Source organism: Ursus arctos, unplaced genomic scaffold (assembly GCF_023065955.2).
Source record: "Ursus arctos isolate Adak ecotype North America unplaced genomic scaffold, UrsArc2.0 scaffold_42, whole genome shotgun sequence".
NCBI lineage: Eukaryota > Metazoa > Chordata > Mammalia > Carnivora > Ursidae > Ursus > Ursus arctos.
In genome coordinates, this window is record NW_026623059.1 from 446,460 (window position 1) to 462,678 (window position 16,219).

Genomic DNA, 16,219 nt, shown 5'->3' on the forward strand with positions numbered 1-16,219 from the left:
CATGCTTGATCTGGAACATTCCTGTCCTCCTGCCTCTGGAGACACTTACACATTCATGTCCCCAGGTTCCCCAGTTTGTGCTAATTCCATCATAGCTAATAGAAGCGACTCACTGCAGCCCCTTCCCTGGAGTCTTGCAGACCCAATTTATCCAGGAACTACTGAAGGTGAATCCAGGGGCTGCATAGGATGGTCTTAGGGACCCCCAGCTTTCACCAGATCTCCCCCGGACTCCACCAGCTGCACGTCACACTGGACAGCTGCAAACACAAGAAATCCTGGTCAGGAAACTGTGTCACATCCACTGCTTCTCCCACTCATATTCACTCACATGCTCAGTGTCTCTTGTTCACCATAAATTACCTTTTAAATACTGTCCAGGAAAACTCAGCCAAGCACAAAGTCAATGGTGAGTTTTCTGTGTTCTCTCCTGATCACTGAATGGGAACACATGGGGATCCTGGGGCTGGAGCTTCTCTCCCATTGCTGGGGTCGGGGCTGGGCTGGTTCAATCAGTGGAGGGAGGGCCCTATTTTCATGTCCTGTGACTCTTTAGCCAGCTTGGGATCTATGTTGACAGGGCACTGACCAGATCAGATGTGAATGCCTTTGATTTGGTGCTACTGACATTTGGGAAACTCGGATTTTTGATTATATGACTTTGCAGAATACACACTTGGGCTCGGTGTGCTGCTTAGTTTTTACATATTCACACAAATCTTGGGGCCTAGGTGTCGTGTTACTGCATAAAGAGATATGAACCTATTCCCAGAAGTGCAGAGGGATTGTGAGGTGTCCAAGAGCAGCTCTGGGGTGAGAATGAGCCCCAGGACGTGGACCTGTGCTCCACCCACAGGACCTGCTGCCTCCCTGATCCACCTGCAGGACAGAGTGGGCAGGCTGATGACGAATGTGGAACTCGTCCTGTGATGGGGACAGGATGATTGTTTCCGGACTTTACCTGAAGTACAGAGAGAATCGGGGTTTGTGCAGGTGTACTTTCAAGTCACTAACATGTCACTATGTCTGCGTGGCTCCTGAGTCATCTCTGTGAGAATCGGTAACGGCTGTGATGTGTGTACTTGACACAGGATGCACTGCACACGTGCAGAGTGCGTGATATGGTCATCACTGATGTTAGACTCAACATTATCACGTGAGAAAATAGATTCCTCTTACATCTTCCTGTATCTCCTAGAATTCCTCCTTCCTGTCTTCTCTTTTCCACCCTGTTCCCACATAACTTCTGATTTTTCTCAAGTTACCGTAGACTATGTTTACTTTTCTAGAATGTATAAATGTTAGTTGTATCATATGTGCTATCATTTTTAAGGCTTATTTTGCTCCACATCAATTCTTGAGAACACATCCATGTTGCTATAGCAAAAATCACCAATTTAATTATTCGCAGCATTGCAGACAATGAACTCAGGAGAATTTTACTTTTTTAAGCAGTTGTTTAGGATTGGGATCATATCCAGCTTCTGGTATTTCAATCATGTTGCTTCCTAGCCTGGACTTGAAGGTGTGGAGTTCAGTATTATTTATATGGTCTCCTCAGCAACAACTAACCTGAAGTAGGTGTGGGGAGTACCTTTGCATCGATGTGGGCGTTTATCCACCTCGGGGTGTTTTCTTTTAATGTAAATATTCTTGGAACTCAATTTCACACATGGGAATTCATGTTTATTTATTCATTTATTTACTCAGTCCCTCATAATGTAATCATTAAGGTTACTGTTAGTGTTAGGTTATGGTTAGATATAGCAGTTAGGGTTAGGGTCTAAGGACTAGGGCTGGGGATATGTGCCTGGTATCCTACAGTTCAGAGACCTCCCCAGAGAGTAAATGTCAACATTGACTGGGATGAGAATAGCCTTGGCAGCTGTCTCCTGAGCTGAGGCAAGAAAGGGACTTGGTGTTCTAAGCCCTTGTTTAAAAATGTTGATTTTAATGCCAGTTAGTTACCACCAAGTATGATATTATATATCGTATCTAGTGATTCAGTACTTCCATGCAACACCTGGTGCTCATCTCAGCAATTGCCCTCTTTCATCCCCATCTGATGTGTTTTTCATCCCCTACCTTTGATCCCTCTAATAACCGTCAGTATGTTTTCTGTAGTTATGTGTCTGTTTCTTGTCCCATTCTCTCCATTTTACTCTTTTCTCACTACCAGGTGTGTACATGTGTAAACTGTGTATTATGATGGCAGAGCTGTTAGATTTTATCACCACCATTGTTGCATATTTCGTGCAAAACGCATTAGTAAAGGATTGCATAGATATAAGAAGATGGAGGGTAAACAAGTAATGTAGGTGCCTTGAGGTTTTCCAGTAATGAAACTGGCAAGGTGAACCTATCCTCATGACCAGAGGGAGAGTCATAAATGCAGGTGGGTTTCAGGTTGAAGACTCGGTGTTACCAACATTATATCCAGTGACTGAGCTGCACATCTCACGGCAGTCAGTATAACAAGTCTGTAAGGAGATGGTAAGCCTCAAATCCTCTTGGTCATCACAGCCACATCTTCTGGAAATGCCAGAGGAAATGCCTGGCATTTCATGTGTCACTAATGTCTTAGTCTGTTCCAGCTGTGTAACACTGTACACAAACTGGGTGGTTTTCAACAACAGGCACTCATTTCTCACAGTACTGGAGTCTGGGAAGCCCCAGGTCAGGTGCAGGCAGATCTGGTGTGTGAAGGCCACCCACAACCTAGTCTGTCTTTTCCCTGTCACCTCACATGTGGTCAGGGGGCAGGGAGCTTTCTCAGTCCTGGTGTATAAGGGCACTCATCCCATCATGAGGCTGCACCCTCCTGACCTAAGTGCGTCCCTAAGGCCCAACTCCTCATCCCATCTCATTGTCGTTAGATTTCTTTATGAGGATGCTTGAGGTCACACACATTGAGCTGAAGTCAACAACTGAAGGATCAATGAGTGATTCCCTGCAGATGAAAAGCCCCTCCCCTCTAGCTCCTCAAAGTGAGTTTTCTCATGGATCCAGTAGACGCTCTGGTCTCTCTGTGCACATGGTGAACACAGAAACTTCAGAACCAGCTGGTGGCCTTGGGGAATGGACAGCTTCCACTGTAGATCCCGGGTGAGACCTCAGTCCACTTCTAATAGCTTCATTATTATTATTATTATTATTATTATTATTATTATTATCTGCTTATATATTATCATTCTCAATTTCTAGGGACTCAGGTTGTCTTCACGTATTTTATCAGTTATCTTCCTTTGCACTTATTTTAATACTTGCATGGAACTAGGCATACGACTTTATCTTCTGACAATTCATTACTGACACCAGAAGCCCCCTTCCTCCGTCTTCTCCTGCACCACACATAGGAAATCTCATAAGAAATCCTAGTTTCTGTGCCTTTCATGTTCCTGATCCCTCAGGATTTTCCAGCACTGACCCACAAGAAAATCCCTGATTTCATGTCCTTTCCTGGGTTTATTAAAGCATTTCTGATATGCTGTGTGGCATTCACTGAGATCAACAGACACCTCAATTATGTAGGTGATCCACATTTTTTATTCCCTTACTATGTGTGTGTCATATCATCTGATTCACCAACTGTACCAAGCTTGGTGGGGGTCCCTCTACCTCTGGATGGAGTCAAGTAAAATAGATGCTGTGAGCATGGGGTCCACACAGTAACACCCAGCATTGGGGCCACTCTTCTCTAGCTCTGGCTTCATGACGTCCCTGTACCCGATATCCAACATACACTTTATTATTTTTTTTATTTTTTGTGATTTTTCATTTTGTTCGGTTTCACAGCATATAGTACACCATAAGATTTTGCTGTAGAGTTCAATGATTCATTAGTTGCATATAACACTCAGTGCCCATCCCAACACGTGCCCTCCTTAATTTACATCACCCAGTCACTCCACCCTCCCACCCTACCTCCCTTTTGTAAACCTCAGTTTGTTTCCCAAACTCCAGAGTCTCTCATGGTTTGTCTCTCTCTCTGATGTCTTCCCATTCAGATTTTCCTCCTTTCCCATATGGTCCTCTGTGCTATTTCTTATGTACCACATATGAGTGAAACCATATGATAACCATCTTTCTCTGCTTGACTTATTTCACTTTGCATAATCCCCTCCTGGTCCATCCATTGTTGACGCAAATGGTGGGTATTCATCATTTCCGATGGATGAGTAAAATTCCATTGTATGTATGAACCACATCTTCTTTATCCATTCATCTGTTGGGAAGGACATCTTGGTTCCTTCCACAGTTTGGCTATTGTGGACATTGCTGCTATGAACATTGGGGTGCATGTGCCCCTCTTTTTACTACCTCTGTTCTTTAGGGTAAATACCTGGTAGTTTAATCACTGGGTTGTGGGTAGTTCTCTTTTAATATTTTGAAACCTCCATACCATTTTCCAGAGTGTCTACACCCACTTGCTTTCCCACCAACAGTGTAAGAGGGTTCCACTTTCTCCAGGAACTCGCCAACACTTGTTGTTTCCTGTCTTGTTAATTTTGGCCATTCTAACTGGTGTAAGGTGGTATCTCATTGAGGTTTTGATTTGTATTTCTCCGACGGCTAGTGATGTTGAACATTTTTTCCTGTGTCTGTTAGCCATGTGTACGTCTTCCTTGGAGAAGTGTCTGTTCATGTCTTCTGCCCATTTCTTGACCAGATTACTTGTTTTTTCGTTGTTGAGTTTGATAAGTTCTTTGTAGATTTTGGATATCAGCCCTTTTCCAAAATGTCACTTGCAAATATTTTCTCCCATTCCCTGAGCTACCTCTTCATGTTGTTGCCTGTTTCCTTTGCTGTGTAGAAGCTTTTTATTTTGATGAAGTCCCAAAAGTTCCTTTTTGCTTTTGTTTCCCTTCAGACAAGTTGCTGCGGCCAATGTCAGTGGTTTACTGTGTATACTTTCCTCTAGGATTTTGATGGATTCCTCTCTCACATTTATGTTTTCATCCATGTTGAGTTTATCTTTGGGCGTCATGTAAGAGAATGGTCTAGGTTCATTCTTCTGCATGTGGCTGTCCAGTTTTCCCAGCAGCATTTATTGAGGAGACTTTTTCTTTCTCATTGGATGTTCTTTCCTGCTTTGTTGAAGTTCATTTGACCATAGAGTTGAGGGTCCATTTCTGAGTCTCTCTTCTGTTCCATTGAACTATACTTCCGTTTTTGTGACAATAGTATGGCCCTCTTAATGAGCACAGCTTTGTGTTGTAGCTTGAAGCCAGGCAATGTGATGCCCCCAGCTTTGTTCTTCTTTTTCAACATTCCCTTTGCAATTTGAGGTCTTTCTGGTTCCATAAAAATTTTAGGATTGTTTGTTCCAGCACTGTGAAGAATGTCACTGTTATTTTGATAAGGATGGCATTGAAAATGTAGATTGTTCTGGGCAGCATAGACGTTTTGACAATGTTCCCCCCCCCAATCCATGAGTGTGGGATGTTTCCCCATTTTTAGTGTTCCTCTGTTTCTTCCATATGTGTTTTGTAGTTTCTAGAGTATAGAACCTTTCCCTCTTTGGTAGGTTCATTCTTCTGTATCTAATGGTTTTTGATGCAAGTGTCAATAGGATAGAGTTCTTAATTTCTCTTTATTTTCAGTCTCATTCTTAGTGTATAGAAATTCAAGTGAGTTCTGAGGATTGATTTTGTATCCTGCCACATTGCTGATTTGCTGTGAGTTATTATAACTGGGAGGTGTAGTCTTTTGGTATTCTCACATAAAGTATCATGTCATGGGCAAAGAGAGAGAGTCCACCTGTAACAAGGCCTACCCTGTATTTGGCGGGCCTGAGCGCCCCCTGGTGTCCTGAGTGCCCCCTGGTGACCTGAGATCCCCTGCAGACCAACCCCTCCTGTGTCCCTGCAGAGAGGTTTGGTGCCTGTGCTCAGACTGACATTCCCTCACCATGTCTCTACACTGTAATACACGGCCAGGACCTTGGTAGCCCTGAGATTGGTCAGCTGAGGAACTGGTTCTTGGATGTGACTCTGGACATGGACATTGGCTTTTCTTGGATGGGCTCTCGTATATGCTGTATGTATGATTTATGAACCAATTCATTGCAGCCAGGCCCCTGGGGTTGGTGGATTCAACTCCACCAGAAATTTCTGTATGAGGTGGAGAGTCCATAGATGGTGCTGGTGTGGTGCATTGTCTGCGAGCCCCTCACCAGTCCTGGGTCTGATCCCTGCAGCAACACCTGGGACAGGACACTGGGGGACAATAGACTCCGGCCCTATCAATCATGACATTCACAACCATTGCTACATCCCCATTTGTGATGGCTCAGACTATCACATTGGGGAACTGTCACCAGACACACAGAAGGCCCTAGAAAGTCAAATTCCTCCAGACCACAGCTCCGCCTTTCCCAGACACCTCACCCTGTCTGAAGAGAGAGGTGTGAGCTCTTCCTGCTTGTTACCCTGGATGTTGAGGAGCGATTTGCATGTGTGGGATGGAACCTGTCCTTATATGTGGACAGGAACAGAGTCAGGCTCCGCTGGACCTTCCAGGGCTACCTGTGGGCATCTCTTTGTTGAACTCACAAGACATGTTGGTCTGTGTTGGGAGAGCACTTGGTCTATGAGCTGTGTTGGAAGTAGACCAATAGATGGCATTACGTCCCTGAACATAAGATTCAATTTTGAACAAATGAGTGGGTTACAATTTATTTAAACTATTTTTCCAAAAGATAATTAATTGAATCCACATTTTGCAGCTACAGCTTTCCAAATCTAGTCCTTACATACACTCAATATCAACAGTCGTCCCAGATATAATTGCATACAAAATTATGTATTGATGCCCACTCTGGTGTAAATACAATGATGAGTAAAGGGTACTGGGTCCCAAGATCATATATCTTTTAGTTTTTCCTGAGCTACTTGACCCCATATGAACAACTACCTGCACAGCAGAATCACATCTGGAGACCTTTGATCCTGATGGTCACTGCAGATGGGCTTTGTCTGCCAGGACATCTGCAAAGCCTGGAAGTGGCATCTACGTCCTCAAGTGCACCAAGGATACCAACACAAGGCCCCCACTCTGTGATCTGCAGGTACAGTGCTTGGAGGGTGCCTCCCTTCTGAGAAATCCACCTCACACAGGGGCCTGTAACTCTGGGTGGAGGAACTAGCTTTAGAGAAAAGAGGGTAACTTTTCTCTGACACAACACAGAGATCATCACTAACTCAGGCATGGAGTTAATGACACTCAAATATCAGCTTGAAGGAAATGCAGTGAATGACCTGGAGAAAATTAGGATCTAACCATTAGAGGTGTAAGAAGAGATTGAAGAGTTTATGTCTATTGCCCTGAAAGGCTTGTGTCAATAGGATAAATGCTGAATTAAATGAATAGATTTTTAATAGAGATCAGATGACTAGAGAATGGACAGATGATGGATGGATACTTAGATAATTTTACATTTCCTAAAAAAGACACCAGAAAGGAATCGTATCATTAGGAACCCATAGGATGAAATATCCATAATTGCCAATATTTTCAAAACCATATTTCCATAGTGAAGGAATATTTTGGTGTCAACACTGACATATGGCAAGTAAGGGTTTCTGTGTTAGGTTTTTTGAATAACTACAGCTTCCACAGAGGGTAGGATTTGTCTCCTTGTAGATATTGGTGGTTCTGTAGTTTTGTCTAAGCCTGTGGAGCAGATCTCCCCTTATGATAGCTCATGGAATATACCTTGAAACCGAAACCATTACCTAGACAGGATCACATCTTTGAATGGAGAGGAGCTAAAATAAGATCAGTAGTGATATTTTGCATCTTGCAAGTATTGAAATGATTTAGGCTCAGGGGTGCCTGAACCATTTCCCCAGAGTGTGAGGTTATAGGGGAAAGTGAGACTCAGAGTAGGAAAACAGAGGGCCCACGAACATGGATTTGTTCACAGGAACAGAAACTGCAGAGCCCTACAGGAAACCCCTCACTTCCCAGGCTCTCTCTGCACCTGCATCTGGGGGTGGGACCTGTGGCCAGAGGGTCCTGAGGGCACCAAGTAACCAGTTTCCTCCTGTCCTCCAGGGCTTGCTGCTCACACTACCTGGTGACCTGAGTATCTCACTTCCCAGGTGTCCTTAGCTCTGGGATGTGCATAGACATTTGTTTCAGAGTGCCCGCACCAGTTTGCATTCCCACGAGCAGTGCAAGAGGGTTCCCCTTTCTCCGCATCCTCGCCAACATTTGTTGTTTCCTAACTTGTCCATTTTAACCATTCTGACCTGTGTGAAGTCATAGCACATTGTGGTTTTGATTTGTATTTCCCTGAGGCTGAATGATGTGGAGCATTTTTTCATGTGTTTTGGCTATTTGTATGTCTTCTCTGGAGAAATGTTTGTTCATGTGTTCTTACCAGTTCTTGATTGAATTAATTGATTTTTGGGTGTTGAGTTCAATAAGTTCTTTGTAGATTTCGATTAGTCCTTTTCAAATTAAGTTCAATTAGCTGACATATAGTACATCATTAGTTCTGACGTAGCGCTCAATGATTCATCAGTTGCGTATAATACCCAGTGCTCATTAGATCATGTACCCTCCTTAATGCTCATCACCCAGTTACTCCATCCCTCCACCCCACTCTCCTCTGCAACCCATAATTTGTTTCCTGGAGTCCAGAGCCTCTCATGGTTTCTCTCCAATCCTGATTTCTTCCTGTTCACTTTCTCTTCCCTTCCCCTATTTTCTTCTGCACTATTCCCTATATTGTACTTATGAGTGAAACCATTTGATAATTGTGTTTCTCTGCTTGACTTATGTCACTTAACATTATCTCCTCCAGATCCATCCACGTCGATATAAATGGTAGGTATTCATTCTTCCTGATGGCTGAGTAATATTCCATTGTATATATAAAGCACGTCTTCTTTATCCATTCATCTGTCAATGGACAATTGGGGTCCTTCCACAGTTTGGCTATTGTGGACATTGCTGCTATGAACATTGGGGTGCATGTGTCCCTTCTTTTCACTACATCTCTATCTTTGAGGTAAATACCTAGTAGTGCAATTGCTGGGTTGTGGGGTAGCTCCATTCTTAACATCTGGCGGAAACTTCTTACCGTTTTCCAGAGTGGCTGCACCAGCTTTCGTTCTCACCAACAGTGCAAGAGGTGTACCCTTTCTCTGCATCCTTGCCAACAAATGTTCTTTCTTGACTTGATAACTCTAGCCATTCTGAATGATGTGAGGTGGTATCTCAGTGTCGTTTTGATTTGTATTTCCCTGATGCCAAGTTATGTTGAGCAGGTTTTCATATGTCTGTTAGCCATTTGTGTATCTTCTTTGGAGAAATGTCTACTCCTGTCTTCTGCTCATTTCTTGATTATTTGGGCTTTTTTAGGGTGTTGAGTTTGATAAGTTCTTTATGCATTTGACACTAATCCTTTATCTGATAAGACATTTGCAAAGAGCTTCTCCCACTCTGTAGGTTGCCTTTTAGCTTGTTGATCATTTCATTTGCATATGAGCTTTTTATCTTGATGAAGTCCCAATAGTTCATTTTTGCTTTTGTTTCTCTGTCTTTGGAGACCTGTCTACCAAGAAGTTGCTGTGGCTGAGGTCAAAGAGCTTGCTGCCCATGGTATTCTCTAGGATTTTGATAAATTCTTGCCTCTCATTAAGGTTTTTCTTCTCTTTAGAGTTTATTTTTTGTATGGTGTAAGAGAATGTTCCAGTTTCATTCTTCTGCATGTTGCTGTCGAACTTTCCCAACACCATTTATTGAGGAGACTATCTAATTTAATAGGATATTCTTTTCTGTTTTGCTCAAGATGAAAAAAACTGGAATGTTTTTCTAATTTCTTTGTGTCTTTTTCAATTTATTTCCCTAGGATTCTGTCTTTTCTAGGGTACAGATCCTTTACTCTCTGTTTAGGTTTATTCCTAGGTATCTTACTTTTTGGCGCAATTGCCAAGGAGATCAATTGCTTGATTTTCCCTTCTTCTGCCTCATTGTTAGTGTATGGAAATGCAGTTGACTTCTGTTCGATGATTTTATATCCTGCCCTTTGCTGAATTGCAATGTCAGTTGTAGCATATTTTGTTTTGCCAGACATTTTTGGCATTTCTACATAGAGTATTAAATCTTCTATGAAACATGAAAGTTTGACTTCTTCTTTCCCATTTTGGATGCCTTTTATTTCTTTCATTGTGTCATTGCTGTGGCTAGACTTCCACTACTATATTGAAGAACAGTTGGTGAGTGTGGACATCCCCGTCATGTTCCAGATCTTAGGCGACAAGCCCCATCATTTCCTGCTTACAAGAGACTAATTTCAGAACCAAAGCCACCTTCACATTGGAAATGAGGGGAAGCAGAATCATTGATCCTGCCAGTGGACATCAAAAGAAAACTGTGGTAGCCCTTCTTATATCAGACAAAGATATTTTAATCCAAAGAAAGTGATAAGAGATGTAGGAGGGCACTCTATCATAGTAAATGTGTCTATCCTACAAGAAGATCTATCAATTGTAGATATTTATGCCCTAACATGGGATCAGTCAAGTATATAAACCAATTAATAACAATATATAGAAACACATGGATAATAGTAGAAAAATAGTAGGTGTGTTTAGCACCCCATTCACAGCAATGGTCAGATCATCTAACCAGAAGATCAACAAAGAAACATGGACTTTTTAATTAATATGTTCAATTAGCCAGCTTATGATACATCATTAGTTTTTGATGCAGTGTTCAACGAGTCATTAGTTACGTGTAACACCCAGTGCTCATCACAACACGTGCTCTCCCTAATACCCACCACCCGGTTTCCCCATCCTCCCAAACCCTCCCTTCTCTAAACCTCAGTTGGTGTCCCAGAGTTAAGAGTCTCTTTAGGATTGTCTCCCTCTCTGATTTCTTCCCATTCACCTTTCTCTCCTATCTCTTATGATCCTCTGACCTGTTTCTTATATTCAGCATATGAGTGAAACCATATGGTCATTGTCTTTCTCTGACTGACTTATTCACTTAGTGTAACACCCTCCATTTCTATCCACATCGATGTGGATGGTAAGTATTAAACCTTTCTGATGGCTGAGTAACATTCCATTGTATAAATGAACCACATCTTCATTATCCGTTCATGTGTTGCAGGACTTCTGGGCTCCTTCCACATTTTGGCTATTTTGGACATTGCTGCTATGAACATTGGAGTTCATGTGCCCCTTCTTTTCAGTACATCTGTATCTTTGGGATAAATACCCAGTAGGGCAATTGCTGGTTCATAGAGTAGCTCTATTCTTTACATCTTGAGGAACCTCCATACCGTTTTCCACTGTGGCTGTACCAGCTTGCATCCCCAGCAACAGCGTAAGAGGGTTCCCCTTTCTTCACAGCCTCGCCAACATTTGTTGTTTCTTGTCTTGTTAATTTTGGCCATTCTGACTGGTGCAAGGTGATATCTTATTGTGGTTTTGTTTTGTAATTCCCTGATGGCTAGTGATGTGGAGCGTTTTTTTCATGTGTCCGTTATCCATTTATATGTCTTCTTTGGAGAAGTTTCTGTTCATGTCTTCTGCCCATTTCTTGACTGGATTATTTTTTGGGGGGTGTTGAGTTTCATAGATGTAGATCTTGGCTATCAGCCCTTAATCTGAAATGTTATATGCAAATATCTTCTCCCATTCCGTGGATTGTCTCTTAGTTTTGTTGGGTATTTCCTTTGCTGTGCAAAAGCTTTTTATGTTGATGAAGTCCCAATAGTTCATTTTTACTTTTGTTTTCTTTAACTTTACAGACATGTTTTGAAAGAAGTTGCTATGACCAATGTCTAACAGGTTACTGACTCTGTTCTCCTCCCGGATGTTAATGGATTCCTGTTTCACATTTAGGTTTTCATCCATTTTGAGTTTATCTTTGTGTATGGTGTACTGAATGGTCCAGTTGCATCCTTCTGCCTGTGGTTGTCCAGCATTCCAAGCAGCATTTATAGAAGACACTATCCTTTTTAATTGGATGTCCTTTCCTGCTTTGTCAATGATTACTTGACCATAGAGTTGAGGATCCATTTCTGGGGTCTCTATTCTTTTCCAGGGGTCTGTGTGTCTGTTTTTTTTCCCAATTCCATGGTGTCATGAGGATCACAGCTTTGTCATGTAGATTGAAGTGAGGCATTGTGATGCCCCCAGCTTTGGTTTTCTTTTTCGATACTCCCTTGGCCATTTGGGGTTCTTTTCATGATCTGTACAAAATTTAGGTTTGTTTGTTCCAGCTCTTTGAAAAATGTGATGGTATTTTGATACGGATTGCTTTGAAAGTGTAAATTGCTCTGGGCAGCATAAAGATTTTGACGATGTTTATTATTCCAATCTATGAGCATGGAATACTTTCCATTACTGAGTCTTCCTCAATTTCTTTCTTTTTTTTTATAGGTTGGTTTTTTTAAAATTTTTTTCTTTTTTTATTTTAATGTTTTTTTATTATGTTAGTCACCATACAGTACATCCCTGGTTTCTGATGTCAAGTTCGATGATTCATTAGTTGCGTATAACACCCAGTGCACCATGCAATACGTGCCCTCCTTACTACCCATCACCAGTCTATCCTCAATTTCTTTCTTAAGAGTTCTGTAGTTGGATAGACCCTTTAAGTATGATACAGTGTCCCTCTATATCTCTTAGTACAGTCTTCGGTTTAAAATCTAATTTGTCTGATAGAAGAATTGGTACCCCACCTTTCTTTTGATTTTGGTAGGTATGGCAAATGGTTCTCCATCCCCTTACCTTCAGTCTGAAGGTATAGGCTCAAGGTGAGTCTCTTGTAGACAGCATATGGATGGGTCTTGCTTTTTTACTCAATCTGATACCCTGTGTATCTTGATGGGAATATTCAGCCCGTTCACGTTGAGAGTAACTTTTGAAAGATATGAATTTACACCCATTGTATTCCTGAACGTCCCTGTTTCTGTAGGTTTTCTGTTTCTTTCTGGTCTATGTGACTCCTTTTTTTTTTTTTTTAAAGATTTTTTATTTATTCGGCAGAGATAGAGACAGCCAGCGAGAGAGGGAACACAAGCAGGGGGAGTGGGAGAGGAAAAAGCAGGCTCATAGCAGAAGAGCCTGATGTGGGGCTCGATCCCATAATGCCAGGATCACACCCTGAGCCGAAGGCAGACGCTTAACTGCTGTGCCACCCAGGCACCCCTGGTCTATGTGACTCTTCGGGTTTCTTTCGTTTTCAGAATCCCCTGTAATATTTCTTGTGGGGCTGGCTTTGGTCACATATTTTTTCAGTTTCCGTCCATCCTGAAATCTCTTTATTTCTTCATCCATTCTGAATGACAGACTTGCTGGGTAAAGTATTCTTGGCTTCATGTTCTCCTCATTTCATACCATGAATATGTTCTGCGAGCACTTTATGTCTTGCCAGGTCTCTGTGGAGAGGTCTGATGTTATTCTGATGTTCCTCCCTCTGTACATAAGAAATCTCATCCCCCTACCTGCTATAAGGATAGCTTCCTTGGTCTAAGGTTTTAAGCCTCTCAATTGCATGTCAGAGTGTTGATCTATTTTTATTGATTTGGGGAGGGCTCCTCTCTGCTTCTTGTACTCGAATGCATATTTCCTTCTCCAGATTAGGGATGTTCTCAGCTATGATTTGCTCAAATATACCTTCTAGTCCTCTCTCTCTCTACTCCCTCCAGGATCCCAATTTTTCTGACTTTGGAGACTCTCATTGCATCATTGATCTCTCTAGGTAATCTCATGTGGCAATAGCTGCCTATCCCTATCTTCTTCAGTTTCCTTCCTTACTATCAGCTCATCCTCCCAGTCACTAGTTTGTTCTTCTGCTTCATTTGCCATGGCTGTTAGAGTATCCAGTTTAGACAGCATTTCATTTATAGCATTTTAAGTTCAGCCTGATCATATCTCCTTTCTGCCCTTATTGTCAGTAATTCTTTTTTAATGCCTAGCAATTGACTTCATGATCGCTATCCTGATGTCCGTGCCTGACATTTGCTTATATCGAAATCTGTTAGTTCTGTGGTAGAAGATCTTGTTTCTGGCTCTTTTCCTTATTGGGATTTCCTCCTCCTTGTCATTCTGTCGGTGGATGGTTGAACAAGTGGACTGAGTTGAACATATCAACGATGATCCAAGCAAGATGTACCCTAGCAGAATCCGGAGTGGTCAGATGCCACCACTGAAAAAAAAAATAAAAAAGCCAAAATGAATCACAAGAATAAAACTTAAAAAATTAAAAAAATTAAAAATATTGTATAAAGTAGAATAGAAAATAAAATATAGAGGGAGGTAAAGAAGGGCTATAATCTCTCACTGAGGACAAAAGAGCATGTTTCAGTTGTTCCTGGGTGAATTGGTGGATTTTTTTCTGTGTTTTAGAGGACACTGTATCCCAAAACCACCAGGAAAGTAAAACTTGCACATATACAAGGGTAAAACTGAATAGAGTGAAAAACTAAAATAAACATATATCCATAAAAAATGTAGGTGTGTAAAAATACATGTTAAAAAGCACCTAGAAAATATGAGTTGGTATAATAGACACCTTGCAAAACACGGTCACATTTTGGCTTGTTGAGATCCACATATATATTCCTACATCTCAGGTTGATTTCATGGATGTTCCAAATGGTTTGATAGATATTCAACTAAATTCAGGGGACCTGTTTAAATGGGGTCCCCTATACCTCCGACATTTTGCCTCAATCTGTCTGTTCCTGAGTGATTTTTGGTCTGTATGTTAGAAGACAGTATATCCCATGGATCTTTACATCAAAAACTTGGGATGTACTGTATGGTGACTAACATAATATAATAAAAAAATATTATTAAAAAAAGAAGACAATATATCCCCAAATTCTAAAGAAATCAGAACTTATATATATCAAGATAAAATTGAATAGAGTAAAAAACGGGCTAGTATGGGGCATAAATTTATAAAATGTAGATGTGGAAAAAAAGTCAAAAAGCGACTTAAAAACCTACATTGGGAAATAAGAATGTATTTGAAATGGGCACAGGGTAAAATAAAAGAAAGAGAAAGAAACAAAGAGAAATGTAAAATTTTACCTGAAGTATAAGTGAGTTGTGAGGGAGCACCTGAAGCTCCATATATTATTTTCCCCTGGTGCTGGAGTTTTACAGTCCTGTGGGAAATAAGCTTGTCATTCACCTGTTCTTCTAGTCTGTCTTCCAGGGAAGGGGCCTGCTGCTTGGCTTCTCAGGTGTCTTTGCCTGGGTGGAGTTGCCCCACCCCTTGTCAGGAGGACGGGCTTAATGTGAGCTCGCTTTCTGTGTGGGTTTTTTTCCCCTTGGCAGCTTACTGCTTCTCTGTAGAAGGTCCAAGCAAATATGGCCTTGAGGGAATCTCTGACCCAGAACCTCAATATCTGGCCCCTTTGTTCAACAAACCCTCCAAGTCAAACCATCTCCACTTCTGTGGGTACCAAACTCCAGACTGTGCTATTCATGCCCACTACAACGTTCTTGGGGAGCCATGATCTACCCTGTGCTTTGTGACCTTACAATTGCTACTGGCTGTGGGCTCAATAGTGCACTCTCTTCCACAGCTGCTAGATCATGGCTGGTGCTGCCCCAGTGTCCTTAAAGGGATCACACCACCTTGAGTGCTGTTGCCCGTTGTGGGCTGTGCCACTTTGGGTGCTAAACCAGTGAATCCTGCATCTCCCCTGTCTTGCACCTCTCCTAAGGGAGTTCAAGAGACCCAGGAGCATCTCTGTGCTTTGTGACTTAGCCATTGGGGGCAGCTGTGGGCTTACTTGTGCACCCTTTTCCATGGCTGCCAGGTCATGGCTGGGTGCTGCCCCAGTGTCCTTTCATGGGTCACATTGCACTGAGAGATGTTTTCCTGTCATTGGCTCAAGCCCTTTGATATTATATCTCCCCTGGAATGTTAAACAGCCAACAACGTCTAGTCCTTTTCAGGGTGGTCAGGCCGACAGTGGTCTCCCAACTGGCCTTGCTCACTGTTTATGGGGACCAGAGCTGAGAGTCCCTTCCAGGGTCGCTGACCATAACCAGTCTCCCCTCTCCACTGCTTGAGCTCTGTATAGGTTCAGTCTCCCCCATTCTTTCTGAGTCTCCTGGAAAAGAGACCCCAATGATTCATCTAAAATTCTGCCCTGTTCATTCCCTGTGCCCTTTTCAGCAAGGATGTCTCTCACTGGAGCAGATTTCCAAGTTCCCAATTTTTTGCACTG